General features: G+C 40.6%; 1 protein-coding gene across 3 annotated transcripts in view; it reads right to left on the minus strand.

Moving 5' to 3' along the window:
- LOC116930425 (plexin-B) overlaps positions 1-5,481 on the minus strand; it is a 54,127-nt gene extending 48,646 nt beyond the window's left edge. Inside the window, exon 1 of one of the 3 annotated variants that reach the window (XM_045179257.1) lies at positions 4,888-5,479. The gene's annotated coding sequence lies outside the window, so the exon portion shown is untranslated. Of the gene's footprint in view, positions 1-4,887 lie in introns of all 3 variants that reach the window. The other 2 variants (XM_045179258.1, XM_045179259.1) reach the window with 2 other exon arrangements.
- Positions 5,482-11,232: the final 5,751 nt, after the last annotated feature.

The raw sequence follows: 11,232 nt of genomic DNA on the forward strand, positions 1-11,232 counted from the left end.
TAGTTGTGATGATAATTTTAGGTGAGCTCTTTTCCTTTTAATTTTTTTTTTTACACTCGCGCTTCAAAAGAGATGGACGCTCGTTGGAGGCTGTATAGCAACAACAAGCCCCGTAAGGCGAACATTTGAAACTAATGAAGTTGAAATGAGACTGACCACCCAGTTTTACCTTTCGCGTAGGTCAAACAACAATTTTTGTTTCGTTTCTAAACGTCAAAAGCGTAGCACAACATTCGAATTGCGCGCGCGCGTGCATTTGACTGCGAGCAAAGATAGAGAGATGACGGTTGACATTAAGACATTTATTGTCGCAGTCGATTCCGCACCGACTAGTCCAATTATCGATCACGTCAATCGTCGAGCACTGGCCACATTTAATTCCAGCGAAAAATGATGGCGTCCCCGTGTGCGTTGATGCTTGCACCGCGTGTGTGGACAATGTGCCTGTCCATCAAATGGAAAATGGGACCAAGAGTAAAGACAAAAACGGAGAGAGAGAGAGAGGAAGAAGCAGTCAGACAACAGCTGCCATGAGCCAAGTCACTGGACAAAAGAAGAAAATAAAAACCCCGTACATAATTGGGTACGAGAATATAAAAAAAGGGGAACACGCACCGCACGAGACTGTCACATCATCGATCTCATCCGAAAAAAAAAAGAATTTAAAGGGAAGCGGTTGACGATGACGACTTGAATGGACCCACAACTTAAATGCGGATGGCCAGGTAATTGCTACTAGGAAATATCTATGATGATTGTGTTCCTGGTTTGAATAGGACGGTGGGAGAGAGTCAGTAGTTGAGCTGTCATTCCGTCGAGTCGTCCCGGTCCATCAAAACGGACGAAAAGGAGGAGACAAGAAAATGGGAGAGAAAAATAAAAAACGCAAAGAGATGGAATTGCATTCATGGAAGAAAAGGAAGAAAAAAGGTCTTTTCTTTTTCTCGACGCCATTAAAGGTCATGACTCGTTGGTTTCCATGTTCCACGCACGCACACACATTGAGAGAGAGAGTAATCAAGTCAAAATGACATCATTTCTCGAACCCACCTTACCACCCCATCCTTCTCTTTTTCTCCCCACATACACACACACACACACACGGAGCGATCAAAGCCGGATGGAGTGTTTTATTCCACCCCCCGAAAAAAATGAAAATCAACCCAAATTTTCGATTGACCTTTTACACACAAAAGGGTCGACGCCATTATCACACATTTTTATAGAATAAAAAATTTTCACATTTTCTATAAGAATTTTTTTTTTTTTTTTAATTCACACAACAACAAAAAAAAAAAAAAAATGAAACTCGATTGCGTTTTGATTTAGGGATTCATCCGGAATCGGCCAAAAAGAGCCCCAAAGTGTGTGTGCGGTATAAAAGGTGTTGTTGATTTCCCTTCTTTCGTGTATGTCTGTCTCATATTAACTAGCGTGTGTGCGACGGGGGGCTCCCTTCATATAAAACACACATTGAAGCCGAAAAAAAGAAGAAGATGGGACGGAGGGGGTCTTTGCGTGTATAACACCATTGCACACACACACACACACACAAGTCGGGAACCCTTCAGGCCGCACACCAAAAACTTGTGGGGGAAAAAACCTTAAAAAATAGAAGAGAGGGTCCTATCTACCTTGACTCTGGCACTGTGCCTCTTCTACCGATGCCTCCAGGTACAAGTTTGATAAAAAAAAAAAAGAACAAGACTTTTCTTTTTCTTTTTCTTATTCTTCTACTTCTTTCTGTTCTTCTTCTCTTCCTAGTTCTTCCCTTTTTTTTTTGTTCAACAGCAGACTATGTACCTTCCTGGGGCCATTCTTCCCCTTCCACCATTCGAATGCCAAATAAAAGAAGTAAAAAGGAAAAGAAAAAATGGTTGAACTGGATGATGGAAAAAAAAAAGAGTCAGGAGGAAGAAAGAAAAATGGGGAAGAGGTGTCGGGGAAAGAAGGGAAAAAAAGAATGGGGGGGGGATAGCGATGGAATGCGCATTTATACAGCAGATATTCCATTTTCTCTTCCACCTGGACACGGTTCAGCTTCGATCTCAACAAAAGGAAGTTTTCCGACTCTTTGCAGCAAACTATTCAATAAGCGACTAGCGGAACCTATCCCTCCACATTGCCATTTCTCCATCGTTTGGGATCGATAATCCAAGCTCAACAGTTGATGATCGCTGCTAGAAACGACATCGAAATCCCTCAGCTGGGCCTCCAAACGACTTCGAGTTGTTAATCATAAAAAAAAAGGGTTTCTTCTTCTTTATTTTTATAGTCGAAGAAGAAAGAGGAAAATGGTTGTGGTCCACATCTTATCGGAGCGCCCAGTTGGCCATTAAAAATCTATCCGCGGAGTTAGAAGACCCTAAAGACTCCACACACACAGAGAAAAAGAGAGAAGGTAAGATATATATACACACACACCACACACACATATACACAGTGTGTGTGTGTGTGTGTATAAATAATATAAGATCTAATCGATCGTTAACTCGCTGAACGAGCGATTCCATTAGTGGCTGGGGGGAACCGTATCGCCTGGCCTTTTGGCCCATCCCTTTTGCCCCCAACGCCGCATCTTCTTTCTTTCTCAAGAGAGTTTCAAATGGTATTTTTTTTTTAACGAAAAACACAAGAAAAAGAAAAAAGAAACAAAACGGAAAAAAAAATTTGCCCCCACCATCAGAAAAAGACTAGAGGTTTCCTCTTAATGATCATCCGCACACAAGAGGAACCGTTCCTTTTCAATATATTGTGACGTGCGTCAGCTTTTTATCTCTTTTTTCTTCTTCTCTTCTTGACCCTTAAGACAAACCTTCTTTTCTCTTTAAAAAAAAAAAAAAAAAAGAAGGAATATTTCAGGTAAAAAGAAATAACAAAAGTTAAGAAGAAGACGAAGGATTTTCTTCTTTTTCTAAGCGATTATCCAGCATCCGGTAGCTGGATAAAAGAAAACCCACGTTCATTGACCGCTTGAAATGTTTAACATACACAATTATTCCCGCCCTCAATTTTTTTCCTTTTTTTTCTCTACAAAGTGACCATACAGAGACAACACTTTATCATGGCGATATGCAACGGAAACCCTCCCGGTGGATCATCAAAGTAAGAAAAACAAACAACAAAAAAAGAGACGACAACCCGCTGAGTGTTTGGGACTTTAAACACTCCTTCGAACTTCAAAAGTGTGTGTGTGTGTTTAGTCTTATCAAAAAGAAAACGTCCAGATGGTCGAAAAAGATAAATAAAAAAAAAACTGTTCTGGGTATGAGTTTCGATGGTCGATACGTCCCCCCCGATCAAACAATAACAAAACAAAAAGAAAACTGGCTAGGGCAGCAGCGGCAAAAAGAGCGTGATTCCGCCAGGTGGGAAGCGGCCTACAGGTAGACGATCATCGTCCATCCGTCTGGTTTGTTCTTGTTCGGGAAAAGGAAGAAGAGGAACCCCAAAAATATGAAGAAAAAAAACAATAACAAGACCAGAAGGGGGGAACAAAAAGTAGAGAACCCAAAGAAGGGCAGTCATCTGCATAATTTTTCAATTCGACCCAAAAGGTATAAGAAAAATATAAATGAAGAAAAAAAAACAAAGGCACCTAGCGGAAGGAGCAGACAATAATAGCGTAACTATTAGTAGAAAGAGGGGAACAACAAAATAAAAATGTGTGTGTGTGATATGGAGAACACGATGGATCCCCACACACACACACACACAAAAAGATGATGGAAGACTTGTCCGCTTGTGAGAAGATTCCAAAACCCGGACGCATTTGAGCCTCTTTGTTGCGTTTGATACTTCATCATTCAACGTTATTATACGCACAGAAAGATATAAAGAATTAAACAAAAAAATAAAAAAGACTCGAGTTGTCAAGAAGTCATCCGAGTATTCCTCGACTGTTGAATGTAAAACAATTAAAACACAGAATGCCCCGTTACCTTTTTTTTTTTAGCGGGGCAGGCCAAAACGTTCAGGTATGAGGCTCGGATTTTTAGTTTAGTTTTTCTCTGATTGTTATTACAGAGGGGGTTTGCTAGCTGAAGAGAAAAAACACAAGCGAGCGTGTTGTTTTCGTGTTGAGCGATTACCTTAAGCGAAACGGGTTAAATCACGAGGGCCTATCCGATCCGTACACAAGTGACGTTAGACTTTGATGCATGAGCCGAAAACAAAACATTTTCCCCTCTTTTTTAGATTCTGATTTTTAACTGTGGAATGCATAATTTTCACAACATCCTTCTCATTACAGAAGAAGAAAAGAAACAAGGACAACAAAAAAAAAAGTCCATTCGCACATCGAACTGGCCGTTCTCAACATATTTTTTTTTCTTTCCCAGCTGCGTACCTCTGGCAATGGCCCTCTCTTTTGGGGTCTACGCTCACCAAACGAATATGTAGAGCTATGTCTTATGATAATAATGATGATCTGGCAGGAAGTGGTAAAGACAAACTCTCTCACACGCATCTTTCTCTCTCTCTCTCCTCTCACTCCATTTTGTTTTTCGGGGCTGCCAGGAGAAAAGAAAAAGAGCCTTTTCTTTTTCCCGGGGACGGATGCCTTTTTAAACAGAGCGATTCTCTTACATCAACCACACCGATTTATTTTATTTTCAAGTTCTTGGAGGGTTTTCTTTTGGGAAAATCCTCGACGTGGTTCAACAGTCACATCGATATTATATGTTCGTTTTTCCCTACACACACATAGACACACACACACACACACGAAGGAAAAGGAAGTTATCTCTTTTTCAGTAGACATTATTCCGACATGGCAGCCAAAATCCGTCTAAACTCGTTTTCTTTACAATTTATGGACGTTGGCCATCAAAAAAATAAATAAATGGATATGAATTTGGGATTTAGTTTTTTCTTTTTCGTTTTTACCTTTCAGTTTTCACACGGCAAACAAGAGAGAGACGATTCTCTTGAAAATGTTCTCCGTAAAACGACTTGTTTTTTCCCCGTTTTCCTTTGATAATATTCCAGGCGTTTGGAAAGAAACACAACACACACAAAAAGTGTGGTTGAAGACAAAACACTCGTTCGCACAACAACAAAAAACGCACGCACACACTGCACAACGAGCGAAATATAAAAACACTCTCAGATATGATGAAAAGAAAAAGAGGATGTCACGCACCCACCACCACCAAACAGCACACCACTGGCACACAAAATAATTTTCAATCCAATTTGCTGGGTGCTCTGGGTGACGCGATGGCAGCTCTTTTAATGACCAAGTCCTTGTGAGTGTGTTGTCTGATTTTCTTTTTCAAACAGCGTGATTCACGTGGCGTTGTTGGAGGTAACGTGCAAAACTCTTTATAGTTCCGATGACACACACACAACGAATAGCGAAAAAAAAAATGAGCAGCTGCCTGCGAGTTGCTTCTTTCAAAAAACAAAATGGTTGAAGTCTTTTAGCAACGTTGTTGTTGCCCGTGTGGACGAGCTGCGACTAGCGAGAAGCGCCGATTTGACACTGAAAGTCGTTCGTAGAAATGAGGTGCAACATTGCCGGACGCAAAAACTCCCCCTAGAATTCTAGGAAAAATAAATTCGTTCCCCATCCTCTTTTTTCATTCTCCGCGTGTGCGCAAGCGCCTCCTGGTGGTTAAAGATCTTCAAATGCCTTTAGGCGGCTACCTTCCAACGGCCTTCACAGTTGAATGGACCCAGGCGCCGCTGCCGTACACCCAGTTATTACTATTATTATTATTACTGCCGTTTGGTAATTTTTTTCGTTTTTCCTTTTTGTTTTTAGATTTTTATTTGTGATCCTCGAATACACGTCGTCGTCAGTAAAAAATTAAATGTGTGTGATGTCGTAGATTCTTTTGATCGTGTACACACGTCGAAACCACCAGCCCAGGGAAAGCCACAACGTGTGATGATGACGGCCATCTTCTTTTTCCGCTTCAATTGCAGCGTCAATTAGAGGCTCAGGAGAAGCGGAAATAGTTTTGATCTTTGCCTTTCAGTTGTGTTGAATTTGTTTTGATTGGATTTTCTGTTGTTTTCGTTCACTCTGTGTCTTGAAAAGCTGGCGATCAAGCATGGAAACGAAGAAGAAAGTCGAATGCAACAACAATTTAATGTTTTATACGAAGATCTTAAGTCCCGAGGACTCGACGATTGAAGCCGCCATAAGAAAGAAAGAAAAAAACATCGTCCCTTTTCTCTTTTCTTTTATTCCTCTGCATTTTAATGATAGGGGTGAAAATGGAAATGTATTGTAATTGGGCCTGTCATAAAACATAGAAAGCCGAGAAAGAAAAATGATGTGTAGAAACCATCGTTTTCTAATTGGCTGATTGAATTGGAGATTGGGATTTTTCTGGAAAAAAAAAAAGAAACACAAACATTGGCTATACGATAAAACAGAGGCATTATATACACACGTCCAGCAGCCATCCCACCACCCCTAAAAATAAGAATATTAAACATTCCCTTTGTGAAATGGCGTTCGAAGAACTTGGACATTGTGCTGATACGTTATTAAAGGAAATCCCCAGCAACTAAGCATAAAAGACATTGACGAGGAGGCCATAAGGAAAGAGAGAAAAGCCTCGAATCGAACTGTGGCCAAGCCGCTCACGTTTGCACAAAAGAAACGAACAAAAAAAAAAACTCAAACTCGAAAAGAATTGTAAAAGAACAAGAAAAAAGGAGCGAGTAGGCCAATTGCTTATTCCAGACGCGCGTACACACACGTAATAAGAAGCTGATTTTCGTAATACGATCTCACAAGAGCTGTGTATTACTTATGTTCTTGTGCTGTTCCCTTATGTGACTGCACTACTACTGTGTATACACACACACATAGAATAAGACCGAAGGGAGGGGAGGGTGCTAGGGCTATATAGATCTATATTCTATAGAAACGCGTCCAGAGAGCTGTGTACAAGCCCTGTTTTTGTGTTGTAAGCGCGGTATTGTGTCGTGTTCGCTCTTATGTCAGACCAATTTTTACTCTCCCCAACGCTTTTGTTGTTGCTGCTGTAACACACACACACACAGAGGAGTTGTACTGCTTGCAGAGAGCCAGCTGGTGGCTGTCCTGGTGTATACGATTACTAACGCGGGTATAAAAAAATATAAAACCGACGACGAACGACGCCGGCGTTGTACAAGAGTCTCAACTCAATGACCAACCACACACAACAACCGCAGCTATCATCAGGCTTATCGTGCATGAGAAAGAATTTCAAGTATATAAGCATCTTTTTTTCTTTTTCTTTCTGCTATTGCATCGGTAGTCATACGATATCGAGGAATACCTCATCTTTTGTCCCGAAAAAACAAAACAAAAAATAACCATCAGTTTAAAGTCAATCCATCATCTTTCCCCCCTTTTCGTCCACAGCACAGCAGCACTGATTGTCTCTCCTGTGCGGCGTCCTTTTGATTATTAAAGACGGGAACCTCCTTTTTCTTACCAAAAAAAAAATAAAAGGCTTGTGAAAATTTGAGAAAATAAAATAGAAAAAGAGTCACACAAAAATGGGAGGAGAGTTGATGGTCAGACGATGGAATAAATAAAAAAAAAAGAAAGAAAAAGGCAAAGGTGTGTGGCATATTTTGGAACTCGGAGGCGGAGGAGAAGGAGGTACTTGGTCGAGAGACGAAAGATTGTGACAGCGGCCAACAGGGCACTAGCTGAGCCATTCAGCGTGTCGCATCCATTAAAAGATATACACAGTCACCTTTTTATTTTTAAAAAGAAAATAAAGGGAAAAAGACCACCATGATTTTTTCCGTCTCGACTAAACGACAGTTTTCTGCGCGTCGGCCGCCACCGTGGAACGACCTGCTTTTTTTTTTCTTCACTAAATAGAATGAGAAAAAAAAAGAAGAGGGGGAGAGAGGCAGAGGAGGAGGAGTGTTGGGCCAAAGAGTCGAATAGAAAAAAAAGGAGCTTGTCACCTGGATATCTAACACAAAACCTGTGATTTTTGCGCTCTCTCAATTTTTTTAGACAGGCAACTCTGGGGGGGGACTGTATATAACAACGTTGAAACTTTTCTTTCTTTTTGTTATTTAAAAAGTAAGATAGGCTTTATATCCATTTCTGCTCTCTCTTTATAAGGCATCTCTACTGCTGTATAAACATATTTTGGATAGGAAAAGGTAACACACACACGCACACAACTACGTATAGCCTTCCACCACAATAGACAGGGCCACTTACGCTATTTAGGAAAAAAGGAAATGGTATTAAAAAGCCAATTCAATCCACAACAGTTTTCTCAAACCCAGCACCTGTCTTTTTTATTTATTCTTTTTTTTTTTTATTTTTCTCTTCCCTTTATTATATATAGTTCTCCTTATTTTATATTTTATGCCCCTATAGCTGTCAAGAGAAATATATACATTTCAAAGAGACCTGTGTCTGTCTATACGATATGGAGGGTGTCCGGAAGTCTGTTTTCGTCGCCATTGTCATGAACCCATTTATATTATTCTTTTTTTTTCTTTCGTTCCCCCTTTTTTCCCCAATATATATATACGTATATAGATACAGTACATATTTCCCAACAGATATAAATTGTGCTGTATGGGGCGCGAGCGATGGCCGAGGGACGTCAAGGTGTTGAATCGGTTCCTATTGTTACGTACCGACAGATAGATTTTTCCCTACCCATTCAGCCATATACACACACCAAACGCGATGTAACAAAAACAGACGTTGCGTGATGGCGTTTGTTCTCTATTTGCTTACGTCTATATAGGCACCCAGAAGCACGTAACAGAGGGGAAAGAATTTTTTTAAATGTTTGATCTTTCTGATTTTCCTTTTATATTATGTATATATATCAGGCGTCCAGGTGATTCTATTCACGAACGAATTTTTCTTTTTCTGTGACCAAAGAAAGAAAGAAATGTGTTTGTTTATCCTAATGTATTTTTGTTTTTTCTACACGTATTAATGTGGGATAGGCGAGCGCGTGAGAAATTCAAGCTCCGTTCCAGTGCAGTTTTACAAACTGCTGGCTCACAAAAGAAACGCAATACAAGACGCGCTCTTTTCTTTTGTTATTTCTGTGAGCGTATCCCAGTAGCATCTGATGTCTCTCTGTGTGTATATATATAAAAAAAATAAATAAATACTTTTCAAATGTGTGTCTGTTGCGCGGTACTGTTAGAAAGAAAGAAGCAAAAAAAAAAACTGAAAGTTTTGTGGTCGTGTATTTCAGGAGCTAGTCTGGAACGAATGTTCCAGTGTCGGCTCTTCTTCTTCTCTCCTTTCGCTCTTTGCAAAGTCAAAGAAAAAAAAAAACCAAAAAAAAGTCATGGCGACGCGCTTTTCCGTCCCGCTTGTCCATCAGCAATCACGCGGCATTTTCTTATATTCTGTGCCTAAACAGTTACGGCAACACACCGCAAAGGCATCGGTGCGTGTTCCAGGATTGTATGGCCATGTGATGTGTGTGGCGGGTTGTCGGTTTCGTCCAATGACTTTCAAAGGGAGGGGGGCAGGCGATCCATCTTTTCTTTTAATAGCAACTTGAATGACTGATGAGAGTTAATAGCTTGACAGAAAACCCCCTAGTTTCCATGAATATCATTGCTGCTGCATCGCGCGTCAATCCACCATATCCAACTCTGCCCTCTCCGGAGACAACAAACCCTCCTCTCTTTTGTGTGTGCCCTTCCCTCCTCCCCCGCCTGGCTTCTTCCTTGATCTCCTATCTCTCCTGAGGACCCTGTTAAACGGAAAGACTGCATCTCTAAAACCAAGAGGGAGAACAATTTCCAGTTTTTGAGGTCAACTCTGAAAATCCTCATCGTCTCTTGTCATTTTGCCTGGCTTGTCCTTTCAGCATATCATCGCCAATGACTGACCAAACCCCACCAATTTACAAGTCGTCCTATAATCGTAACTACACGGACAATTTAAGAGGCTACCAACTATATATTACCCTACACACACACACACAAAGGCGAGCTCTCTCTCTCCGCGGACCCTCCATAGTTGAATTTTTATGACAGGGATTGTGGAGGGTAAATCCCACGACAAGGGGAGGAAGAAACAACACGGAACGAGACCGATGTTTTTATGAGCATTAACCAAACATTCAATTGAGTTTGATTTCATTACTGATGAAGAGAGAGAGACTCTCAATTCCCTGTAGAATCCTTATAGAAACAAGGCATCAAGAAATCACAGGGTCTTCTTTCATGAGAGAGACGGGGGAAAAAACAAAAAAAAAAACAAACAGGTGTCGGACACATTCCTGAACGTCGGCGGACGGTTATAAGGTCCAACGAAGCCGCCATTCACACGATCTGTATATAACCACACCTGTATATATATTATACATCCGAAAAGACAAAGTAAGGGGGGAAAACAATGGGGGCGAATAAGATCAAACTGTGACTCTCCTATGTCTATTATATATTATGTACAATCCAACTAGACGTTGTATATAGGCCCTATAGAACGTGGGGAATATTCGGCAAAACAAAAGACGACTTTTAATTTAAAAAGAAAAAAACAACAACAAATGTTTAAGGACAACCCCCTTTTCATTTTTCAGAAGAAAGACAAAGAAGAAGAAGGAAACACAGCAAAGGTATGAAAACATTGTGTCGTGACTGTTGTGGACCGGTGCGCTGTGGGAGGTCCCTTACAACTGGCATGTCTTTTGTGTCGTCGCCGATCGTTTAAAATAATCACCCACACAACGTACAGATATCTACGTTATACGCCTGTCTTTTGTTTTTTTCTTTCATTTGGTTTTTTTTTTTTGGGGGGGGGGTCGCTCTCGCCACGTAGGTATTATATACATAACACATACACGTACGGTGTTTTTAAAGTACATACACGCATTTCATTTAGAGACACAACGCACGTAGTACAACCGCATAAACACACACACATGGTCAAAAATGCGATTTACAGACAGAAACGAAATGAAACAGGGCAATATAAGGAGCTGCTGTTAGTGGGAGGCGAGGAAGGAGCCCCAGTAAATACTTAAATAATGGGCCATGTGCATATACGGCAGTGCTTTACTGCGTGGGCCTTAAACATTTTCTTCCCTCTCCCCTCGTTGTTGAAACGAGAAAAATAATAAAAAAAAAAAAGGGGCCATCAACAGCGGATTAGTATCACAAGATTCATATCGCCGCTTTCTCTTCGTCCGCTTTGTTTGCTCATTTTTTTTCTTCTCCTCCCCTTTAAAGATTTAACGTCAACAAACGGAAGAAAAAAAAACAAAAACA

This window comes from Daphnia magna, linkage group LG9, assembly GCF_020631705.1.
Source record: "Daphnia magna isolate NIES linkage group LG9, ASM2063170v1.1, whole genome shotgun sequence".
Taxonomy (NCBI): domain Eukaryota; kingdom Metazoa; phylum Arthropoda; class Branchiopoda; order Diplostraca; family Daphniidae; genus Daphnia; species Daphnia magna.